Source organism: Balaenoptera physalus (genome assembly GCF_965194825.1).
Source record: "Balaenoptera physalus genome assembly, chromosome: 17".
NCBI classification, from domain to species: Eukaryota; Metazoa; Chordata; class Mammalia; order Artiodactyla; family Balaenopteridae; genus Balaenoptera; species Balaenoptera physalus.
In genome coordinates, this window is record NC_138895.1 from 18,662,151 (window position 1) to 18,674,928 (window position 12,778).

The following is a 12,778-nucleotide window of genomic DNA, read 5'->3' on the forward strand; positions in this document are numbered from 1 at the left end:
TCATTTAAGTTTGTCTGAACCGGGCTTCCGTGGTGGTGCAGTGGTTGGAAATCCACCTGCCAATGCAGGGGACGAGGGTTCGAGCCCTGGTCCGGGAAGATCCCACATGCCGTGGAGCAGCTGAGCCCGTGCGCCACAGCTGCTGAGCCTGCACTCTAGAGCCCACGAGCCACAACTGCTGAGCCCATGAGCCTAGAGCCTGTGCTCCATAACGGGAGAAGCCACTGCAATGAGAGGCCCGCTCACCGCAGGGAGGAGTGGCCCCCGCTCGCTGCAACTGGAGAAAGCCTGCGCGCAGCAGCAAGGACCCAGCGCAGCCAAAAATAAAATAAATAAATTAAAAACAAAATAAATTTCTCTGAACCTTAGTTTCATCATCTGTAAAATGGGGATGAAAATGGCAACATGTGGTTGGTGGTGGAGTCCAGATGCGATCATGGAGGTGAAGGAGCTTGGTGAACGGCACAGCACCACATGGATGAGAGGTGATGCCTATTTATTCTTCTGAATTACTCTGTTCTCTCTGCAGTGGACAGATGAGATGCTGGCTAAGGAGTGGAGTGTATGGCAGTGATTGAGAAATACCCATGCCAAGATCCCCAGATTTCACACCACTTTGTGAACATAGAAGAGACTGGACACTCTGCTCTGAACTGAAATTGCCATACACAAATATTCAAGGTTGAAATCTTGTATCTCCCTGCCCCACCATTGCCCTTCTTCACATGGCATCCTCCCAGATCCGCCCTTATTAATGACGATCAAGAGAACAGCTACCTTGGATTGAATATTTATATGTGCCACACAGGCACTGTGAGAGGCACTTGTATTTCCTATATTATTTAATCTTTAAAGCAATTCCCATTTTATAGGCTAGGAAACAGGCTTAGAGAGGCTAGGTAGTTTGCCAGAGTCACCCAGCTTCTGAATAGAAGAGTCAGAATCTTACCTTGGAAACTCTAACTCCATGACTCTACAGATCGAGTTCATTAACTAGTATGCCATATTGTCCTTCCAAATCCATTCTCTTAATGACCCATGTAAGTGAGGTTTTAAAATAAAAGTAACTCTAATCAAATTGATTCATTTTAAACTATGAAACCTAATAGGCAAGGTAGACTTTACATTTTGCTAAGAATATCTGATGCCCCTAAATATATCTAATTGGTGAATTTTCAGACAGTTTGACAAAATACAAAATACGTGGCAATTTTGTCCCCAAAGCATATATTGAATGCCAGGCATTGGGGATACAAAGATGATAAAGATAGCCTCCTTATTCACATTGCTCGCAATCAGGAAAACAGTTGAAAGAGAGGATATTGGTAGAATAGGGAAAAAGTTATTTACTGGCTATGACGGGATTATAAATGAGGGGCACTTGACCTTGCCTAGGAGCTGAAGATGGCTTCCTGAAAGAGCCAAAGCCTGAGCAGAGGTGAAAAGGAGAAAAGAGGCATTCTGTGCAGAGGGAGCATGAGTGGATGTCTACAGAGGATGGAAAACATTTTGGTGTCACCCAAAAGAAACTGATGGAAGGAGGTGAGAGACAAGAGGCAGCCCAGATCTGGTCATGGAAGGCTTTGTTGGCTGGCAAGGTTGGACTTTATCTTACAAACCACTTGGCGGGACTTCCCTGGTGGCGCAGTGGATAGGACTCCACGCTCCCAATGCAGGGGGCCTGGGTTCAATCCCTGTTCAGGGAACTAGATCCCACATGCATGCAGCAACTAAGAGTTCACATGCCACAACTAAGGAGCCCATGTGCCTCAACTAAGGAGCCTGTCTGCCACAACTAAGACCCCACGCAACCAAATAAGTAAATATTAAAAAAAAGAAGAAGAAAATCATTTGGCAAATTTGAGTTATTTTCAAATGGGAGGTGGTGAGGCCAGATTTATATTTTGAAATGACTCTTCTGAACAGATTTGATCAGGTCAGATCAGAAAAGAAAAATCAGAAAAGGAGGCTATTGTAAGGGCCTGACAGATGGAGGATGAGGGCTTGGACTAGGGAACGTAGAAAAAGGACTCTTGAGATATTTAGGAAGGGGAACAGACAGGGCTGAGATTTGTTGCATATAGGGGACAAGGAAGGAGTTGAATGCCAGGTTTCTGATTTGAAAGTAAAAGAGTTGGTACAGACAGAAGAAATGAAAATAGAAGGGAAAGAAAAAATGATTCCATTTTGGACATATTTGAGGATTTAAAGTTTCCCATAGGTCATCTCTCATGCCTTTTAAAAATGAAACTTGTAAAATCTATCTCAAATGAATTCACTAGGAAATCCTGGGAACAGAGGCTCAGCTGATGTGGAGGGCCCTTTTTCTGTCAGTCTCTGTGGTGTTCAAGATGGCCTCTAGTCTCTAGACTCATATCCATCCTACCAGCTCAGTAACCCCAGTGGATTGTTCTAACAGCAAAGATCTGGGAGGGGGGTCCAATTGGCTTAGCTCTAATCGGCTTCATCTCTCAACCAATCAGTGATCTGATTGATCAGGCCTGGGCTGTAGCATGGGTGGGAGTGGAGCCAGCCCCACTCAGATCACATGAAATGAGACTTCCCATAAGAAAGAAGCTTCTTACACTAGGGTGAGGGGAGAAAAGAGGTGCAAGAGAGACAAAAAGTACAGATGTCCACTACTACATCTCAACTGGAATATATTCAGCCTACATTCTACACCACGGGCTTAAGCTGGGAGAGGATATGGAGGAGCTTTCATTTAAGTGAAGTTTTGGATTATGATGTAATACTAGACGGCCTGAAAATTTTAATGACTGATAAGAAACTGTTCTTTTTTTTAAAGAAACTGTTCTTGTGACAGAGGGACTGCAGATGTTCTGGCACCTTCCTGAGATTTCATCCAAGGCAAGGAAAACCCATGGAGCAGGTTTTAAAGGACAATGGGAGACAGCACCACATGGAGTCCAGCTCATTCAGTAAAATGATTACATTTGAAACCATGAAAATAAAGAGATCACTCCAAGAGAGAGTTTAAGGGAGAAAAAAACATAATGCTGAGGTCAGTGGCTAAAGGAACACCAACATTTAAGAGAAATGTGGCCTAGAAGTCAAAAGAGTCTTGAGGAGGGAGTAAGTAATCAATAATGTAAATTCCTTCAAGATTTGTAAAACAAACACACAAATAAAAACTGAATTGGCAATGTGGAGTACATCAGTGCTCTTCATCAGATTACTTTTTGTTGTAGTGAACTGTGGAGCGAACTGGTAAGTGAAGATAAAGAGGCATCAAAGGCTTGGACTTCCCTGGTGGTGCAGTACTTAAGAATCCGCCTGCCAATGCAGGGGACATGGGTTCGATCCCTGGTCCAGGAAGTTCCCACATGCCGCAGAGCAACTAAGCCTGAGAGTTGCAACTACTGAGCCCTCGTGCCACAATTACTGAAGCCCATGCACCTAGAGCCCACACTCCGCAACAAGGAGAAGCCACTGCAGTGAGAAGCCCGTGCACTGCAACAAAGAGTAGCCCCCGCTCGCCGCAGCTAGGGAAAGCCAACGTGCAGCAACGAAGACCCAACGCAGACAATAAATAAAAAAATAAATTTATATTAAAAAAAAAAGAGAGACATCAAAGGCTTGGAGGAGATGAGAAAAAGGGAGATAAGACTGCACTAGTGACAAATGCAAGGTCAAGAGTAGGGAGAAGTTTTGTTTCTTGTTTGTTTTCAGAAAGTGATTTGAGCATTATCATAAGCTAAAAGGAGTCAATAGAGGAGGATATTTGAAAATGTTAGGCATTTAAAGAGGGAAGGCTGTGTGGGTCATATACCTTTGGTTTGATGTGGAGAAAGATTCCTATTAGCTTCTTAAATCATAATACGCACAATGAAGACCCAATGCAGCCAAAAAAAGAGAGAGAGAATCAATGACAGAATTAGAAGATCACTGTTTTGCAGCCACCAATGTAGTAACTGATTCAGGCAAAGAGCATCAATGGACACAAATTCCATTAGGTGAAATGTTGTTGAGGAACAGGATAGTCACAAAGTATCAAAGTATCAACCCTCAGATTCCTTGTCAATTTTAAAGGGGAAAGCTTATCTTTATTAATAGAGGAATCTGGCAGACAGTGCATGAACCAAGTGATGAAACCAATGATGAGACAAACTAAAATTATGTGCCTCCTGGTGGGATTTGACGGTAATATAGCATTACTCATTTAGTATTCTTTGACTAAAATTTTAACCTGAATCTAATCATGAAGGAACAATCAGTCAAATCCAGACTGTGAGACATTCTAGAACACAGTTGGCCTGGGCTCTTCAAAAATGTCAGTGTGACCAAAAAAAAAAAAAAAAGTGGAGGATGGCTCTGGAATTAAAGAAAAATAAAAAGACAAAACAATTAAAGGCAATAAATAATCTTCAATAAACGCTAGATTTAAAATTTATTAGAACAGGACTTCCCTGGTGGCGCAGTGGTTGAGAATCCGCCCGCCAATGCAGGGGACACGGGTTCAAGCCCTGGTCTGGGAAGATCCCACATGCCGTGGAGCAACTAAGCCTGTGAGCCACAACTACTGAAGCCTGCGCTCTAGAGCCCGCGAACCACAACTACTGAGCCCACGAGCCACAACCACCAAAGCGTGCACACCTAGAGCCTGTGCTCCACAACAAGAAAAGCCACCACAATGAGAAGCCCGCACACCGCAACAAAGAGTAGTCCCCGCTCGCCGCAACTAGAGAGAGCCCACGTGCAGCAATGAAGACCCAATGCAGCCAAAAATAAATAAATTTATTAAAAAAAATTTATTAGAACAGTTTGGGAAATTTTACTGTTATCGAATCAAAGTTAAATTACCTTGTCCTCACTGTATTGTGTTATGTCGGGGAATAAACTAGTCCTTAGTAGAAACATGTTCAAGTATTTATGGGTGAAGTGTCAGGATTTCTGCAACTTTCAGAAAATTGCAAATTTCACACACACATGTATATGTATTCTATATAATGAGAGAGCTATAGACATATAGAGAAATATATAGATTTTTTTTTTTTTTTGGCTGTGCCGCATGGCATGCAGGATCTTAGTTCCACCACTAGGGATTGAACCCATGCCCCTGCAGTGGAAGCATGGAGTCTTAACCACTGGACTGCCAGGGAAGTCCCATATAGATAATTTTGATAGTTAACTTGATGTGTCAATTCAGCTAGGCTATAGTACCCAGTTATTTAATCAAACACTAATCAAGGTATTGCTGTGACAGTACAGTTGGCTCTCCATATCTGCAGATGTGAAACCTGCAGGTAGAGAGGGCCGACAGTATCCATATTGTGCTATGCTATTTTATTTTATTTTATTATTTTTGGCTGCGTTGGGTCTTTGTTGCTGTGAGCGGGCTTTCTCTACTTGCGGCGATCGGGAGCTACTCTTCATTGAGGTGCACGGGCTTCTCATTGCGGTGGCTTCCCTTGTTGTGGAGCACAGGCTCTAGGAGCACGGGCTTCAGTAGTTGCAGCATGTGAGCTCAGTAGTTGTAGCTCTCGGGCTCTAGAGCACAGGCTCAGTAGTTGTGGTGCACGGGCTTAGTTGCTCTGCAGCATGTGGGATCTTCCCAGACCAGGGATCGAACCCGTGTGCCCTGCAGGGACAGGTGGATTCTTAACCACTGTGCCACCAGGGAAGTCCCTGTACTATGCTATTTTATATATGCAATGGAGGATTTTGGTATCCACAGGGGCTTCTGGGTCTTCTGGAGCCAATTTCCTGGGAAAAGGAGGGACAACTGTACTTTGTAGATGAGTACATCTAGAATCCAGTTGACTTTTTTTTTTTTTTAATATTTGTTTATTTATTTATGTAGGCTGCACCGGGTCTTAGTTGCAGCGCTTGGGATCTTCATTTCAGCATGCAGGATCTTTTAGTTGCAGCATTCAGGATCTAGTTCCCCGACCAGGGATCGAACCCAGGCCCCCTGCACTGGGAGCAGCGTGGAGTCTTACCCACTGGACCACCAGGAAAGTCCCTCATGAGACAATTTCTTAAACTAAATCTTGTTATATATATCTCTATCTAGCTATCTACCTATCTATAGAGAGAGGGAAGGAAAGAGAGAAAAAGAACTATATATCTATATAGAGCTAAAGATTGATAGAAAGATAGATATGGATATATCCTATTGGTTTTGTTTCTCTGGAGAATCCTGACTGATAAAATAATAGATATAGATATAGGCAAAGCAAATGTGGCAAATGTTAACAACTGCTAAATCTAGGTGAAGGGCATATGGGTGTTCATTGTACTATTAACTTTTCTCAACATTTGAAAGTTTTTATCATAAAAATTGATGGAAAGATTAAAAGTGTGTTTTAATGAAAATTTTGGAAAGGTAATACAGCTCAATCAGTGCAGAGACATAGCCTAATAAAAATACTGGAATTTAAACATAAAGAGTGGTGATCGTACAGCACAGGGAATACAGTCAATATTTTATAATAACTATAAATGCAGTATAATCTATAAAAATTTTGAATCACAGTGTTGCATGCCTGAAACTAAGATAATATTGTAAGCCAATTATACTTCAAAAAAAAAAAAAAAGAAAAAAGAAAGAAAACTGTAAATATTGCCTTAAAAAAATCAAGAACAAATCAGTTTGGCATCAGAATCCTCCACTTTAGTATCAGCAAACAGTGAATTAGTGTCTTAAAAATCCTTGGGGAAGGGAAAATGTGGTCCTAAATTTTAGAATCATTTAAGCAAAAACTCATGGAAGTGAGAGCTCAGTAGTTGTGGTGCATGGGCTTAGTTGCTCCACGGCATGTGGGATCTTCCCAGACCAGGAATTGATCCCATGTCCCCTGCATTGGCAGGCAGATTCTCAACCACTGTGCCATCAGAGAAGCCCTGGTTATCTCTTTTAAATATAGCAGTGTGTACATGTCAATCCCAAACTCCCAATCTATCCCTCCCGCTCCCTGACCCTTTCCCCCTGGTAACCATAAGTTCATTCTCTAAGTCTGTGAGTCTGTTTTTTTTTTTTTTTTTTTAATTTGCCCTGCCTCGCAGCTTGTGGGATCTTTGTTCCCTGACCAGGGATTGAACCTGGGCCCTCAGCAGTGAAAGTGTGGAGTCCTAACCACTGACTGCTGGGAATTCCCATTTCTGGTTTGTAAATAAGTTCATTTGTATCATTTTTTTTTTTAGATTCTGCACATAAGCAATATCATATGATATTTGTCTTTGTCTGACTTACTTCACTTAGTATGATGATCTCCAGGTCCATCCATGTTGCTGCAAATGGCATTAATTTTATTCTCTTTAATGGCTGAGTAATATTCCATTGTATATATGTACTACATCTTCTTTACCCATTCATCTGTTGATGAATATTCAGGTTGCTTCCATGTTTTGGCTATTGTAAACAGCGCTGCAATGAACATTGGGGTGCATGTATCCTTTCAAACAATGTTTTTCTCTGGATATTTGCTCAGGAGTGGGATTACTGGATCATATGGTAGTGCTATTTTTACTTTCTGAAGGAACCTCCATATTGTTCTCCATAGTGGCTGTACCAGTTTACATTCCCACCAACAGTGCAGGAGGGTTCCCTTTCTCCACACCATCTCCAGCATTTATTGTTTGTAGACTTTTTGATGATGGCCATTCTGACTGGCGTGAGGTGATATCTCATTGTAGTTTGATTTGCATTTATCTAACAATTAGCGATGTTGAGCATCTTTTCATGTACCTCTTTGCCATTTGTATGTCCTCTTTGGAGAAATGTCTACTTAGGTCTTCCGTGCATTTTTTTAAATTAATTTTTATTAGAGTATAGTTGCTTCTACCTATTTTTTGATTGGGTTTTTTTTTGATATTGAGCCACATGAGCTATTTGTAAATTTTGGAGATTAATCCCTTGTCAGTTGCATCGTCTGCAAATATTTTCTCCCATTCTATGGGTTGTCTTTTCGTTTTGTTTATTGGTTTCCTTTGCTGTGCAAAAGCTTTTCAGTTTAATTAGGTCTCATTCATTTATTTTTGTTTTTATTGCCATTACTCTAGGAGATGCATTGAAAAAGATATTGCTGCGATTTATGTCAAAGAGTGTTCTGCCTATGTTTTCCTCTAAGGGTTTTACAGTACCCGGTCTTACGTTTAGGTCTCTAATCCATTTTGAGTTTATTTTTGTGTATAGTGTTAAAGAATGTTCTAATTTCATTTTTTTACATGTAGCTGTCCAGTTTTCCCAGAACTATTTTTTTTTTTGCCCTCTCCGCTCAGCATGCAGGATCTTAGTTCCCCAACCAGGGATCAAACCCTCACCCCCTGCAGTGGAAGTGCGGAGTCTTAACCAGTGGACCACCAGGGAAGTCCCCTCCCAGCACCATTTATTGAAGAGACTGTCTTTTCTCCATTATATAGTCTTGCCTCGTTTGTCGTAGATTAATTGACCATCAGGTGCATGGGTGAGAATATCTAAATAAATGCAATACAACTACACCTCCACTAGAATGGCTAAAATAAAAATGTCAATACTGAGTGTTGGTTTGTAAGAATGTGGAGTAACTGGAATTCTCATACACTGCTGGTGAAAGCATAAATTGGTACGACCACCTTAGGAAACCATTAGCCAAAAACGTGTAACACCAAGCATATGCATTCCCTATGTATCTGCAACTTGACTTCTGGCTTTTACACAAAATGTGTATCTATGAGCCCTAAAAGCCATGTACAAAAAAGTTCATAGCAGTATTTTTTGTAACAGCTCAAAACTGGAGACAACCTAAATGTCCATCAACGGTGGAATGGATAAATAAACCTATACTGTGCTGCATGTCAATTATATCTCAGTAAAACTGGGAAAAATAAGCACTAACCCTTCTTTTCTTGAAGAGGAGCAACTGTCTTGACAATTACTGAATTAAAAAAGAAATCTGAGTTCTCTAAATAATATCAGTTTCTTGTCTAGTTCTCTTGTGATCCCCTCAAGGACTAATTATAAAGTTAAACCTCCAAAAGACCTAAATAAAATAGTGGTGGAAAAAGGAGATGGTGGGAAAAACAAAAAAGGAAAGTAGTTAACACATGTAAATATACACAGGGCATAGCAGGGAAGAATATAAAGGAAAGGTTGTAATTGTCATTTCTACAATGGGTAGTAGGGTTGACGCAGGTTTTTATGATTTTCCTCTTCCATTACTATGTTTCCTTTGCCTTCAGGCAGTAAACCTCCTGGCTGGAGTTTTTTACGCAGTAGCATGACTTGAACTTTTATTCCTGAGGGATGTAAGCTCCTGGTGATCTTGTCTTTATGGAGTTGGCAGTAATCTTCCATTAACTTTGATACTGAATCCTGGGAGTCCCCAGGGATCCATTTGTATTCGTACTCTGAAACAACGGCAGGTGAGGTGAGAATTACCTCTCCCCAGAAGGTTATCTCCAGGTATAAGGGAGTCCCTGCTTCTTACCAAAAGATGGTGGCAGATTGATTTAACTGTTGAGGAGGGTCATGAGGGGTTCAAAATGATCCCTGTTCAATTTTTTAGGTTACCACCCTTTTCTCAATCAATATCTTAAATTTTACATGGTAGGCATATAACCACCAGACGCTAACTGAACTGACATTTTAATTAGGCTTATTGGATCAATTCTTCAAGTTTGGTTTTACAATGATCAGAAAGCTATCTGTGGTTAAAGAACAGAATACTAGAAATTTCCTAGGATTCTACTGTGCCTCGAAATTTGTGGGATTTGAGGTTGTCCTCTTTCTTTAAGCCATCCAGTACCATTAAAAGCAACCACTCCAGGGAATTCCCTGGCGGTCCAGTGTTTAGGATTCCATGCTTCCACTGCAGGGGGGCACGGGTTTGATCCCTGGTCAGGGAACTAAGATCCTGCAAGCCACACGCGTGGCCAAAAAAATAAAAAAGAAAAGCAACCATTCCACTTCTCAGGCTATAAATTCACACCGTTAATTCTTTTTTGTTTTTTTTAATTGAAAACAGGGTTTCGTTAATTTAACTGATAATTGGAGTACAGGCTAGTGGTAAGATAAAATCAGAAACTGAGTTTAGTACATTTTGCTTTTGTTCAGAACAAAATATCAGCTGATGCGTTTTTAATTTTTCCTGAAGTTATTTCCTTTAGATTTAAAATTTTTATTTATTAAATTTTTATTGGAGTGTAGTTGATTTACAATGTTGTGTTAGTTTCAGGTGTACAGCAAAGTGAATCAGTTATATACATATATCCACTCTTTTTTTTTAGATTCTTTTCCCATATAGGCCATTACGGAGTATTGAGTAGAGTTCCCTGTGCTATACAGCAGCTTCTTATTAGTTATCTATTTTATGTATAATAGTGTGTATATGTCAGTCCCAATCTCTCAGTTTATCCCTCTCCCCCTTATCCCCGGTAACTGTAAATTTGTTTTCTACATCCGTGACTCTACTTCTGTTTTGTAAATAAGTTCATTTGTACCCCTTTTTTAAAGATGCTGCATATAAGCGATATCACATGATATTTGTCTTTCTGTGTCTGACTGACTTCACTCAGTATGACAATCTCTAGGTCCATCCATGTTGCTGCAAATGGCTTTATTTTGTTCTTTTTGTGGCTGAGTAATATTCCATTGTATTTATATACCACATCTTTTTTTTTTTTTTTTTTTGAAAAGTTAAAAGTTCCTTAATTTTTTATTCCTGGTACCACTACCACAATTTACAGGGCAATATACCTGATGTAATGAAAAGAAAAAGAAAAAGACAAAGCTACAACAGATAAAAGACCTCAGGAATGTACATCTAATTGACACTCCATTGCATTAATCAATAGCTGCACTTTTTGCAAACTGTGGCTAGGACAGTCCTGAACAAGAAGGGTTTCCTGTTTAAGCTGCAGTAACTTTTCTGACTAAGGATCATCGTTCCTTCTGTGGCAGATTTTTACAGTTCCTCTAATGCATTTGGGACGACTGTCTCAAAGTAACCTGCAGCTTTCCTGACAACTCCTCGCTCTCTCTCCTCCTAAGAATTGTAGCCCTTTTCTTCTGAGTTTTTAGAACCTTCTGCTACCATATCCACCACTTCCACCACCAGGTCCATAACCACCACCATAGGGACTTCCCGAGCTTTCCACCAAAACTGCCCCCCTTCATGGGTCCATAATTTGATTGCTGTTGTCCACTAAAATTTCCAAAATCTTTATAGCTCCCACCACCACCATAGTTACCTCCAAAATTTCCTCCTTCATTGTAACCATCATATCCTCCACCACCGCCACCATATCCACCACCTTGGTTTCCATATCCTGGTCCACCACCACCATAGCCTCCTCTACTACTGTAACCAGGACCACCGCCATAGTTACCACCGTCGCCTCCAAATCCATCATATCCACCATCACCTCCTCCACGACTACCTCTGCTGCCACCACCTCCACCACCATAGCCTCCTCTTCCACCAAAGTTTCCACCACGGCCAGTTACCTCCACCACCTCCAAAGTTTCCTCCACGACCCATAAAGTTGCCAGATCCACCTCCACGACCTCTTTTGATCCAGCAGATTGCACTTCTTGTTTAGAAAGGGCCTTTTTCACACAGACCTACTAAAGAATGGACTTGAGGATATGGGGACGGGGAGGGTTGAGATGTGACAGGGTGAGAGAGTGGCATGGACATATATACACTACCAAATGTAAAATAGATAGCTAGTGGGAAGCAGCCACATAGCACAGAGAGATCAGCTCGGTGCTTTGTGACCGCCTAGAGGGGTGGGATGGGGAGAGTGGGAGGGAGGGAGATGCGGGAGGGAGGAGATATGGGAACATATGTATATGTATAACTGATTCACTTTGTTATAAAGCAGAAACTAACACACCATTGTGGAGCAATTATACTTCAATAAAGATGTTTAAAAAAAAAAAGAAAGAAAGGGCCTTTTTCACTTCACAATTATGCCTGTCAATAGTGTGGTATTTCTGAACAACAATTTTATCAACTGTTTCATGATCATCAAAAGTTACAAAAGCAAATCCTCTCTTTTTTCCACTCTGCCTGTCTTCCATAACTTCTATGGTTTCAATCTTGCCATACTTTTCAAAGTAGTCTCTCAAATTATATTCTTCTGTATCTTCTTTAATACCACCAACAAAAATTTTCTTCACTGTTAGATGGGCACCAGGCTTTTACAGAATCCTCTCTAGAAATAGCTCTCTTTGGTTCCACTACACGCCCATCAACCTTGTGTGGTCGAGCACACATTGCTGCATCCACCTCTTCAACACAAGAGTAAGTCACAAAACCAAAGCCCCTGGAACGTTTTGTTTGGGGGTCTCTCATCACCACACAATCTGTAAATGTGCCCCATTTCTCAGAATGTTCTCTTAAGCTATCATCTGTAGTTTCAAAGCTCAGACCACCAATAAACAGTTTTCTCAACTGTTCTGGTTCCTTTGGATCATGGCCCTCCTCCCCCTGGTGGTGGCGGCGACGGCCGGAGTCGGGCTGGGGACGACCGGGCGGCGGTTTTACCTCCATTTTGAGACCAGCCTCGCCTCTTCCCTACCACATCTTCTTTATCCATTCCTCTGCTGATGGACTTTTAGGTTGCTTCCATGTCCTGGCTATTGTTAATAGTGCTGCAATGAACATTGGGGTGCATGCATCTTTTTTTTTTTTTTTTTTTTTATTGGAGTACAGTTGCTTTACAATGTTGTGTTCGTTTCTGCTGTACAGCAAAGTGAATCAGCTATACATGTATATGTATCCCCTCTTTTTTGGATTTCCTTCCCATTTAGGTCACCACAGAGCACTGAGTA

General features: G+C 41.1%; 1 long non-coding RNA gene and 1 pseudogene across 2 annotated transcripts in view; one reads left to right on the plus strand and one right to left on the minus strand.

The window, feature by feature from the left end:
• Window positions 1-12,778, plus strand: part of LOC309646384 — a 67,645-nt gene that overhangs the window by 45,655 nt on the left and 9,212 nt on the right. The window lies entirely within an intron of this gene.
• On the minus strand, window positions 11,852-12,512 carry LOC309646725 (heterogeneous nuclear ribonucleoprotein A3 pseudogene; annotated as a pseudogene). Its single transcript has one exon. The product of its transcript is annotated as a heterogeneous nuclear ribonucleoprotein A3 pseudogene (transcript).